Source organism: Herpailurus yagouaroundi, unplaced genomic scaffold (genome assembly GCF_014898765.1).
Source record: "Herpailurus yagouaroundi ecotype Mexico unplaced genomic scaffold, PumYag 29, whole genome shotgun sequence".
NCBI classification, from domain to species: Eukaryota; Metazoa; Chordata; class Mammalia; order Carnivora; family Felidae; genus Herpailurus; species Herpailurus yagouaroundi.
In genome coordinates, this window is record NW_024412377.1 from 115,555,281 (window position 1) to 115,568,174 (window position 12,894).

The 12,894-nt window shown below is 39.8% G+C and overlaps 1 pseudogene; it reads right to left on the minus strand.

The window, feature by feature from the left end:
- Nucleotides 1–1,174: 1,174 nt before the first annotated feature.
- LOC121015778 (heterogeneous nuclear ribonucleoprotein F-like) lies at nucleotides 1,175–2,516 on the minus strand (annotated as a pseudogene).
- Nucleotides 2,517–12,894: the final 10,378 nt, after the last annotated feature.

The window sequence follows — 12,894 nt, forward strand, 5'->3', positions numbered from 1 at the left end:
GAACCAGATCTACTGGGCCCAGAGCTAAAACAACTTGCCACAGATATAATGGAAACCAACATCAGCCGAACTCAGAACCACACAGCTTCCCTCCCAGGTTTCTGGTTCAAGTCCAAGAAAGAGGCCTTTGTCCCTGTAAGTTATAGGCTGATGAATTCCAATAAAAGAAAGACATCTTAAGGCTAAGTAAATCTAATTGGTGAAAAATGAAGTGCCTTAATCATTTTTGAAAAATAGATCTTGTGCTATTGTAATACCCCAAATAACCTGGGATCACCTGGTTAAGGGTGATTCTTAGAGATAGGTCTTAAGGTATTTTAAAAATTGTGTCATGAGTTGGAATTCCTTTATCTTTATTTGTGAAATTAGGTTATATACCTAAATATTACACCCACACATATATTATACATATCTTATTCTTCCTTTCTTTGTGGAGACAAGGTACTTTTTTTTCAGTGTGAAAAAATCTTTATTTTGAGAAAAAAAACTAGTTAACAAAAAACTTTAACAAGTTTCACTTAGCAAAATATACCCAGAAAGAAATCAGTGTACAAAGAGAGTTTTAAGTCAAGACCTCACTAACTCCTAGGGTATTAGTAATATGACTCAATTTTCAAAACTAACTTATTTTAAAAGCTTAAACTTAACCTAAAAGATTTTAAATGAAAATAAACTAGAATGAAAAAAAAATGGGAAATGTTCCTCTTTGAATTAGGGATCTGGCACCTTGAGTTTTCAAAAAAAAAAAAAAAAAAAAGCACATCTCCCCAATGTGTTCATGGTGATGTGGTGTAAAAAATCCATTTAATGTACTCAAAACTACTTTAACTCAGATAACATTATGCTGAAGTGCAGTACCAAAATGTTAATAGAAAAACCCTGAAAACAGTTTTAGTTTACTCCGTATGACATGCTAGAAGAAAAGTTTGCCTGAGAAAACACTAAAGAGGTCATTTTTTTTCTTTAATTTACATCCAACTTAGTTAGCATATAGTGCAACAATTATTTCAGGAGTAGATTTCCTTAATGGGTAAGATGTCTGTTACTCATTTAGCCCATCCCCCCTCCCACAACCCCTCCAGTAACCCTCTGTTTGTACTTCATATTTAAGAGTCTCTTACATTTTGTCCCCCTCCCTGTTTTTATATGATTTTTGCTTCCTGAAGAGGTCATTTTTTAATGTAAATTTCACAAACTCATGGTGCAAAATGTGTCCCAGCTTTTCGCTGTTTGTTGGCAGCCTGTGAAAATTTAATTGCAATAACTCAAACGCTCCTACAAAACTAGTCGTATCCACCCATGGTGTTCTGGCCTCAATAGCCAGCCGTATAATAGCCACTCACAGAACAGGCTCTCAAGGCCAATATAAGTGGACTGGGCCGACACCCTATTTCTTGCATCATCTGGCTGCTCTATGCCCCATTGCTGGCCCCAGTAGTGGAATTCAGGAAAAGTTCTATGTGTCTGTGTTGCATGTTGGCACAGTCCTTGAACATAGCTTGTGTTCGGGAGTGGCAAACTCAACATTGACTTCTCCAATCAGTCTTCCATCAGGACCAATCTCAATATGGACTCTCTTAGGGTTGAGTGGAGAAAAAAAGTTATAAATGCCGTTCTCTATGGCTCTGTATGGCATCCCTCTCATGTGGATTCAGTGCCCAGTGGTACTCTGGACAGTGAACTAGCAGCCTCCATATCTGTGGTCATACATGCCTGAGAGAGTAAGTAACTGAGGTTTTTCCCAAGAGAGAGATTGGTGAAGGAATAGCCATCGCTGAGGCTGCCGTACTCCTCATATCCCCCATAACCTGCACTGTAAGCACCCTACCCTTTCTTTCTAGGCCCACTTGCTTGACAGTCCAATATACCTCCTGGCTGTCCCAGGGTAGTCATAAAACCCTGACTTCTGTACAGACATGAACTTCAGAGGGAGATCTGAGTATGCCTAACTTCTTCCTGACTGCTCTTGAACACTTCATTTTATCTGTGCCCCATTCTCTCCTGCTTCCCTAGGGGCTTCTCAGCCAACTCCTGTGAGGCAAACTGCCCAAAAGCTTCCCCTGTAATCTTGCCCTCTGAGTCCACGAGCAATGTGATCCTATTTGGCACAATTTCCAACCCTGAGAAGAACTGAAGAATTTCTTTCTTGGTGCATCCAAATGGGAGTCCCTGAAGCCTCACAAAGCTATCCCTGGTGGTGTTGGCACTGTTTGGATTGCTGTGTTTCAGCACACAATCTATCTTGGTTCTGTGGGACTTGAAGACCTCAATGTACTGGTGTCCCATGCTTTCCCATGTCTTTTTTAGGGCCATTTTTACATCATCTTCTGATTCAAGTTCAACAAAAGCCTCACCACTCTTCCTGCCTTTCCTAGTGTAGATAAAATGAATGCCTGCATCCCCATCATGAATTGTGCAGTGAGAAAGGAAGTACTGCACATCCTCAACCAAGCAGCAGCAGGAAGACCATGGAGCGTGACCATGAAGCCTTCACCTCTCTCAAGGCCCACCATCATGACACTTGAGAGAAACAGATATCAAGCAAGCTTGGGTGCAGTTTTGCAGCTTAAAGAACAAACCAGGGTGGAAAGTGGAGGGGCATGCCCAGAGCTGGAGAGACTCTAGGTGGGTAACAGATTGTCCACTGAGAGGAACAGGATTGATTTATATTTTCATCACAGAAGTATGGTTTACAGACAAAAGACCCCTAATTCTACCTGACACTTAAAAATGCAGAGGGCTCCGGGGAAAGAGCAGGTGCATCTCCTTTTGTTATTATCCTTGGGCTCCTAGTGTCCATGCTCTTGCTCTTCCTCACATCCAGCACCTCAGTTGTCCCTCTGAGTACCTTCTTCTCCAGGAAGACACAGTGTAGTCCAAGATATTTTTAATTGTCCTTTGGACTAGCCCCATTTGTGGGGGAAGTTTTCTCAGCATAAATAAACTTTTAAACCAGTGTTTTATGCCATTTTTTTCAACTTCCATCAGATTCTAGTGGAGAACTTGCAACATCCCCTTCCAACATCCTTCATCCTGTCTTCACAGCCTGAATTGTTCATCTCACAACTACGTTGAGTACCTAACATTTGCTTCCTAGAAATTTACGCTTTTCTTAATATATAAGGATGACAGACAGTTGTTAGTCCGTCATCAAGATCTAAAATGTATTTTCTTCCAGACCCAATAGTAAACTTACCTGGTGTTTTTTTCAAGATGGCAGCTTGAGGCCATGAAAGAGAGAAAAGACTGATCCGTACAACCACTGGACCTGACCCTTTGACTCATCATGGTCCAACGAATGAGTTTTCATGTAAAAAGCGCAACCTTTTTATGCAATGCCTTTAACTGTGGTTTGTCGGTAGAGATTAAATTGTGGAACCACTAGCTGCATCACCAAATTTAGTCAAATCACTTGCAATGGACATTCTTTCTGATTCAGCAGTACTGAATTTTATTTTGTTTTCCCAGTTAATCAAAATGTCTCAACCATGACTAGAAAAGGAGAGAGGGGGGGAAATCAACCACTGAACCTTTCCAATATCTAGACAAACCTCATCTTTTCATATTATAAACTATATATACATAGTTTGTAACATATAATAATAAATATATTGTTTGCAAATCTGTAACATACCATTCTCTGTGGCCTGTTTCTCCTGGAAGAAAAAAATCAGTTTTGGCAGGTCATTTTTTTTGTACTTAAAAGTAGCCTTAAGGGGCGCCTGGGGGGCTCGGTCGGTTAAGCCTCCGACTTCAGCTCAGGTCATGATCTCACTGTCAGTGAGTTCGAGCCCCGCGTCGGGCTCTGTGCTGACCGCTCAGAGCCTGGAGCCTGTTTCAGATTCTGTGTCTCCCTTTCTCTCTGCCCCTCCCCTGTTCATGCTCTGTCTCTCTCTGTCTCAAAAATAAATAAACGTTAAAATTAAAAAAAAAAAAAGTAGCCCTAAGAACAGTAATAAAGTGTTAAATCATGTGTGTGTGTGTGTGTGTGTGTGTGTGTGTAAGTAGTTGTGTGTATGCATTAACACCTGAGGACTTGGAGGAGGAGATTACGGAAAAGAAAGCATTTGTTTCAGAGGTGGTCAAAAAGGCCCTCTCTGCTTATCCTGTATTGAGGTCTGGTTCCTGGCACTTCCCTCAACTATGACAAATTCTGATGGCTTAGGTTTTGATTCCACTTCAGCACTTTTACATTTCTTGTATTGCACATCTGTTTTCCCTGCCCATCTTCCTTCTATCTGGTTCTAATTCCTGTGTTGCAGCTTGACAGTCAGTACATCAGGAAGGATAAAAAGAGTTAAACTTTTGAAGCTCTGCTAACGAGGCTTCTCAGAAGCCTGGCTGGTGGTGTGTTCTCTAGATATCACTCATAATACAGGATTGTCTTGCTGTGAATGGACACTTGAGAAGATGAGGTTTGCGTAGAATTAGCCAAAAGTTCATGGAGTTTCTATATAGCTTTTTTTTTTAGGTAAAATTCATATACATAAAATTCACCATCTGAATTTTAACCATCTGTAAGTGTGTGATGCAGTGGCTTTTAGTACATTCATAATATTGTACAACCATCCCCACTATCTAGTTCCAGAATATTTTCATCACTCCATAAGGAAAGTCCAAGGCTCTTAAGCTGTAACTCTCCGTTTCACCTTCCCCCAGCCCCCAGCAGTCTGCTTTCTGTCTCTACAGACTTGCCTATTCTATATATTTCATATAAATGGAGTATAAAATGTGTGGCCTTTTGTCTGGATTCTTTCACTTCCCATAATGTTTTCAAGGTGAATTTATGTTGTAACATTTAGTGGCTCTTCATTCCTTTTCATAGCTGAATAATACTACATTGTATGGATATCCCACATTTTATTTATCCATTCCTTAATTGATGGACATTTGGGCTGTTTAGACCTTTTGAGTACTGTGACTGGTGCTGCTGTGAACATTCATGTACAAGTTTCTCTTTGTACATCTGTTTTCATTTCTTTTGTATATATACCTAGAAGTAGAATTGTTGTGTCATATGGTAATTCTATGTTTAACTCTCTGAGGAACCTCCAAACTGTTTTCAACAGCAGCTGCACTGGTTTACATTCCTATAAGCAATGTATGAGGGTTTCATTTTCTCTACATCCTTGCCAGCACTTTGTTAATGTCCAATTTTCTCACTATAGCCATCCTAGTGGATGTAAAGTGGTATTTTTTCTGCTTTTGACTTGCATTTCTTTAGTGATTAACAATGTTAATTTTTTTTTCATGTGCTTATTTACCATGTGTTTATCTTCTTTAGAGAAATGTCTATTCAAGTCCTTTTTCCATTTTTAAATGGAGTTTTTGTTCTTCTGTTGTTGAGTTGTAAGAGCTCTTTATATATTCCAGATACTAGACCCTTATCAGATATATGATTTGCAGACCTTTTATCCTTTTCTTTGCATTGTCTTTTCACTTTCTGGACAGTATCCTTTGATACTTCTGTGTGAGTTTTACCAAGCTGGCCCCATTTGAAATTTGAAAGAGTATCAATCAGTCAGTCAGTCTCTCTCATGCCTTTGCCCCCTTTCACTTTTCTTCAGTCACTTCCAGTTTTTTTTTTTTATATCTTTTGTACTATACTCTCCAAGGACGAGAAAAAAAAAATGTTTTCTGATAAATGCATTCACACTGGGGTGTAAATGACTGATAAAGCCTAATGACTTACTCTCCCACCAAAGTTGTCATCATCTCAGTAGTTGAAAAGAAAGCAAAGGAATTCATGAAATGTCAGACATTGATGAGCATAGTGTGCTAGGATCATGAGACACATTTCTGTTGCTTCTGAAATCACAGTGAGTTAATACCTCCAGTTCTACTTAAAATAAGGATTCTAGTCCTAGGTCTGAGGTTTTTACAAGGCCAATAAAGCTCTCTGTGAAACTTTACTAAGCCTGTGGGGCTTCTGTGGGCAGTTCTGTGCCAAGCACATTAGTGATTAAGTCTCAGTGTGTTCTGTTCTTAAATAGTCTGTGGTTCAGATGCTTTTATAAAGTAGATCCTTTCCTTGAGACTTACATATAGGACTCCTAAGATCACCTCTGAGTTCTCATTCTTATATATCTTCAGAGCACCATGAACTCTACTGAACATGATTGCATTTTCTTATTCCCAAATCATGTTGTCTTGGGGTTGAAATGAATCTATTGCCTCTTAGCCTTCTATGCCTGTTTGAGCACCCATTGGGTCTTCTCCATCATTCTCTGGATGTGATTCTTCATTTTAGCATCACAGAGGCTGTTGACAGCTCTAATAATTATGCTTGAAGACAAAACCTAAATTACCCTAATCAGCCTGCTCTGGGGCTGGCAGGTATGTGGTGCTGTCACAGCGAGTTGGTGATATACAATCTGCCATGAATAGAGCTTTTTTTCAGCTGCTCTGGCAGGGCCACCTGCCGTCTGTGCCCTACTTCCTGCCAGGAAGCTCTGTGACCTTCAGTGACCAATGCCAAGTGATTAGAAAACTGGTAGCATTTGTGCCAGGACCTTGGTCTCTGTGGGTTTTGTTTGCTGCAACAGAAAATCAGGAAGCTCCAGAAAAGAACTGCAGAGAAGTGTTCTTATCCAAAGATGCAGGGTAAGGATTCTGCCAATACGAAGGTAATGAGAAGTATCTTACGGGGAATGTTTCCTTTCCCAGACCTGTGTGAGTAAGATTTGGCCAACAAATCTCTCAAAATAAGCAAGTACCTTTAAGCTGCCTACCCATTCAGCAATGAGAACAGAGACAGGAGAATCTAATGAGATAAATGTAAAAGCTAAAAACCAGACAAGCTAAACAATGAATAATTGGAAATTGAAATTTTAAAAAATACCGTTCCAAAAATATAAAAAAATAGGGATAAGTCTGACAAAATATGTGCAAGAGCTGAGCAATAAAAACTAAATAAAAATAAAAACTGAGAGAAATTAAAGAAGACTGAAATATATGGAGAAATATATCATGTTCATGAATCGGATGATTCAGTATTGTAAAGATGTGAATTCTCTGTAAAATGATCTGTGGATTCAGAGCAATCCTAATCAAAATCCCAGTGGACTTCTTTGTCAAAATTAATGAGTTAATTCTAAAATTCTTACGAGAGTGCAAAAGACCTGGGATAACGAAAGCAACTTTGAAAAAGAAGAACAAAGTTGGAGCATTAATGCTACCCAATTTCAAAATTTAGAGCGCTATGATATGAAGCTATTTTGGTAATGGTTTAAAGATAGAGCAATAGAAGAGAATAGATTCTAGAAATAGACCCACTTATGTATGGATACCCAATTTTCAACAAAGATACAAAGACAGTTCACTGAAGAAAGTGTAGGTTTTTTTCAACAAAAAAAGTGCTGGAATAATTGGATATCCAGATGCAAAAATAAGAATCTTGATCCACATTTTGCACACGATACAAAAGTTAACGCAAACGGATCATGGACTTAAAGCTTAAACCTACAAGAGTACAAAACTTCTAGAAGAAAACACAGGAAAAAAGGTTTATGATCTTGGGTTATGCAAAGATTTCTTGGATATGATACCAAAGATCTGATCAATAAAAGCAAACACTGCTAACTTAAACTTCATAAAAATGAAAACTTGTACTTTTTATGGTTATCATTAACAGAATGATCAGATTAGACACAAACTGGGAGAAAATATTTAAAATATGTTTCTTATAAAGGATTTGGATCAAAAACATGTAAAGAACTCTCACACTCAATAATAAGAAAATAAACAAAATGCACAAAAGATATGAATAGATGATGAAGTCCAGAACACTAAAAGAGAAGACCATTATCACAATCAGTGTCAAGAAGGAATACGCCCACACGCAGCCCTTTAGTACCATTGTCTAGAACAGCTGCAGCAGGAATAGCAACAAATAGCTCTGGTTTGGGGAGAGTTTCCACCCAAAACCAGAAACAGTTTCCATTGTTTTATCTTAAGGTTCTCAACCTTTCCAAAGAAGATACAAAGATAGAAATAAGCACATGGGAAAATGTTCAGCATCATCAGTCATTAGGAAAGTGCAAATTAAAATCACAGTGAGATACCACTGCATACCTATAAGAATAGCTAAAATTAATAAGACTGACCATACCAAACGTTGATGAGAAGGTGGGAGAACTGAAATTTTCATACACTGTTGGTTAGAATGTAATTTGGTACAACCATTCTAGGAAACACTTTGGCAGTTTCTTAAAAAGCTAAAACATATTGAAAGATATTTTCACACCCACATTCATAGCAGCACTAATCACAGTAGCCAAAAGCAGAAACAACCCAAATGTCCATGGGCAGATGAACAGATTACCAAAGTGTGGTCTACACATCCAATGGAATATGACTCAAACTTAAAAGGGAAGAGAGTCCTGTCACATGCTACAACATGAAAGAAACTTGAGGACATCATGCTTATTGAGATAAGCCAGTCAGAAAAAGATAAATACTCCTTGATTTCGTTTATATGAGGTATCTAAAATAGTCAAATTCATAGAAACAGAAAGTGGAATGGTAGTTACCAGGGGTTGGAGAGGGGGGAAGGGGAGTTATCTAAAGGATACAGAGTTTGAGATTTACAAGATGAGGTTCTGGAGATACGTTTCACAACATGTGAATATACTTAACACTGCTAAACTTTGCACTTAAAAATGGTTAATATGGTAAATTTTATGTTGTGTCTATAATAAGAAAAATGAAGAAAAAATTGTGTTTGCGCACCAGCACCAGTGTGTGCACTCTCTCTCTCTCTCTCTCTCACTCATTCTCACTCTCTCTCAGAAATAAATGAAAACATAAAAAAATAAAATAAAATTGGGAAATGTGAGTCCTCCAAACTTGTTCTTCTTTTCCAAGATTGTTACCTCTTCTGAGATTGCATTAAATCAACATATATCAGTATATCACCAAAGATGGAAATCCAGCAGTCTTTCACAGAAACTTCTATAAATATTGAACATGCCCTTTCACATTTGATCATTTTACTAATACAAGCCATTTTCTTTTTACTTTGTTCCTAAACTCTGGGTAATCCCGTTCATTAACTTAAAGAACATTCCTAAATAGACTTTTGTCATTTGTTAATGATGTTTGACATTATTTATCTTAGTTACTTTTGTTTTTCATTAAAAACCTAGCCCTTCACTTTTAGTCACTTTGGGTTTCCCTTGAAATCTGCCACAATAGGTCCAAAAAGAAGATGGTAATATATGGCTCTGAAGCCTACTATCAGCATTTATTCTTTGTTGCTGTGATGTCTTCATTTGAGACCTTTGAAGACACAGATACTGTGGAAAGAGCTATAGCAAATCCAGCTCAAATACTGTTATGTTACTAAAGAACATCCTGAGAATGCCAAATTTATGTGGGCCAATTCTGGCATTGCACTGCCTTGCTTTGGCTTCCTAGAGAAGCCTCTTGATGGCTTTGGACCTTGAAAGTCTTTGGGCTGCAAAACGGAATGGTGAGAAAAAGAGACCTGGACACATGGAGACACTCTCTTAACAAAGCCTTGACTGTCCCTCCTCCATGAGGCCTCAGTGTCCTTACTGTCTGTTCTGTGGCAGCAGAGAACCCAAGACAAAGCAGTATGCCTGACCAGGAAGATGGAGGGGCAGAGAGGCAAGACCACAGGAAAGGACTGAAGGGAGCTTCAAGGACAGAAAGTAAGCCCCATGAAGCAAATCTTCTTCCCTGACTCTGCTATGTTGGATTCCAACCAAAACCAAGAAGCAACTGTGCAGAAGTGGGAGGGCTTATTGTTGGCTGGAGGTCACCCAAAATAGAAGATTCAAGAATGCTAATGTGCAAGGAGTGATGATGAAGTCCATAACATTTAAAAGGAGGGCCAGTATCAGAGTCAGTGTCAAGAAAGAACACGCCCACACTCAGCCCTTTAGTACCATTGTCTAGAACATCTGCAGCAAGAACAGTAACAACAAGCAGCTCTGACTTTGGGAGGGATTCCACCCAATCCATTGTTTCACCTAAAAGGTCTCCAGCCTTCCCACTCCAGAATCTTACCATCATGTACTCATTCTTACTCTCTGCCTTGAGGAGGGGACCTACAGCACAGGATGTGGCTGACAGCTTCACTTGGGGAAGACTTACTCAGGGCCCTCCAAAATATGTGGTCTTTTCTTTTCCTAAAGTGGTTTGCCTGAAAGGCGTCTATAGTCCTACCACAGTACCATCTGCTATTCCTATATTCACCTAAGGGGGCAGGTTGTCTCTATTCTGGACCAGTTGGTTCTGAGCAAAAGTCATAAGACAGTTTATTTTAGTGCCTGTCCTGCCTCCCACATACCTCCCCCTTTTTACGGCCTCAGTTTCCTCAGTGAAGAGGTTGGCCTAAGTTGGATGTTAAGTTCTTTGTACATCCTGTGTTCCTTTACATTCAGAAAGTGCTTGGCTTGGGATCAAGTGCCAACTATTGCCTCCTCCTACCAGAGCTTTCCTCACCTCAGCTGCTCAGAAAAGAGACCTTGAGGCCATCCTTTATTCTTCTCTCTCTCCGTCACACACCCCTTGTCTAATCCAGCTGCTGATGCTCTCAGCTCTACCTCAAGTCACTATCATCTCTCACCTGCGGTATTGCACCAGCCTCACCATTGGTCTTTCTATTCCTGCTCCCTTCGGTCAACTCTCAACTTTGCAGCCAGAGTGATCCCAAAAGGTGTGAGATCGTATCCCTCCTCCACTTAAAACCCACTGAAGCCCCCTATTTCACTCAGAGTAGAGGCCAAACACCTTCCAGAGCTTTTAAGATTCCTGCCTCAGGGCTTTGCACTTGCTGTTTTCTCTGCCTCTACACTTCATGCCAAATGTCCACACAACTCACTCCATCAACTCTCTTGGGAATTTACTCAGCTGTCACCTTCTCCACTTGGGCCTATGCTTGGCAACCCTACTGAAAATGGCAATGCCCCCTATATTTCCGATCCCTTTTCCCTACTGTACCTCCTCCATAGTACTTTCATCACACCGTGTGTTGTGTTTGTTTTCTACCTACCTCGGTTAGAATGTTTCATCAATGAGAAGAGGGATTTTTGGTTGGTTGGTTGGTTGGTTGCTTGGTTGTTTTTTTGTTTTTGTTTTTTTAATGCTTATTTGAGAGAGACAGAGAGGGAGAGAGAGAGAGAGCGAGAGAGCATGAGCAGTGGAAGGGCAGAGAGAGAGAGGGAGACATAGAATCGGAAGCAGGCTCTAGGCTCTGAACTGTCAGCACAGAGCCAGATGTGGGGCTTGAACTCATGAACCACGAGATCATGACCTGAGCCAAACTCCGGAGGCTTAACCGACTGAGCCACCCAGGCGCCCTGGTTGGTGTTTTTTTCTTGTTGTTGTTGCTGTATCTCTAATGCTTAGAACATAGTTTGACATTTGGAAGTCTCTGAGAACTATCTAACTAGATTAATGAAATGAAGAATGGCAAGTTCTTTCTTGCCTGGAAATACAGAGGTATTGAACAGTATATGCTTTCCTTCCCTCATTACTCAGTTTCCTTCCCATCTTAGCTTACATTTGCTACTTATTTCTTAAACCTGATATTTCTTGGAAGTGGCATGAGGAGGGACCACATTCCAGTGGCAGTCTGCAGGGCTAGTTCTTAGACTGGAAGTGTACCTCATATTACATAACACTGCATTTCTCTAGTGGCAAATCCACTCCAGTCTCTTTTCTGTGTCTTGAGCATATCATTGGCATTCTTAGCTCATGTTAGAACTTGCCTGTTTGAGAAGACAAAATTGAGATTTTGGATTCGGTATTTTGAAAGTCCATGACAAATACCCAAATAAATCCTTCCAAAACTGAGCTTCCAATCCTGCTTAGTTTTGGACATCAAATCTAAAACATCTTTTAAACTTCCAAGGGGGATTTATGTGCCAATGCCTGTGAGGAATGAAAAAAAAAAAGTGGTCTGTTAAAAGAGTCTTCATAATGAAAGCCTATAAGTGGAAATTTGAGGTTGAATCAGATGTAAAAAGTATTTCTCAGTTACTCCCTCAGTCACTTACCCATTCATTTATTCACTCAATATCCATGTGACATGGTCTCTTCATGGAGTAACTGTCAAACAAACACAGTTAGCAACCAAAACTAAACTTAAAAATGATCTTTACTTTTGATTAGAGAAGTGGACCCAGAAGATCCATGAATCACCCCCATCCACCACCTTCCCTCTCTTGCTCCTGGGGAAGGGACCACACACCTGGAAAATGAATTCTTCTTTCTCTCACATTGAGATTTCTTGGTAAACAAAATTCCCCACTTCATTATATGATATAATGACAAAGAGAGACAGTGAACCAATATTTGCAAGTAGCTCAGAACACCTATGGAGATATGAAGAAAGTTATGCTCATTACCACCTAGGGCTATTTTTTTTTAAAGTACTGCTATCTATACCCATCCTAGATAGTAAGATTTAATTGATCCATGGTAGGCCTGGTAATAAATTGTTTTTAGAAGCACCCCCAGGTAGTTCTAATGCATAGCTAAGGTTAAGAATGGATGGTCTAAATAAAAACTATAGCCTAGTTTATTTGTTAGGCCACCAAAGAGCAGTGATTTTTTTTTTAATATTTATTTTTATTTTGGAGGGAGGAGGGCACCACAAGTGGGGGAGGGGTTGAGGGATGGAAACAGAGGATCTGAAGCAGGCGCTGCTCTGACAGCCCCAATGTAGGGCTCGAACTCCCAAACCATGAGATCATGACCTGAGCCAAAGTAAGACTCTCAACCGACTAAGCCACGCAGGCGCCCCCGAAGTGCAGTGATTTTAAGGTGAGATTGAAGCAATAATGAACTAGATGAAGTGAGAAGTAGAAAGGTGTGAGGGAGCATTCTAGGCAAGGGGAATAGCCATGAAAAAACATGCTAGTA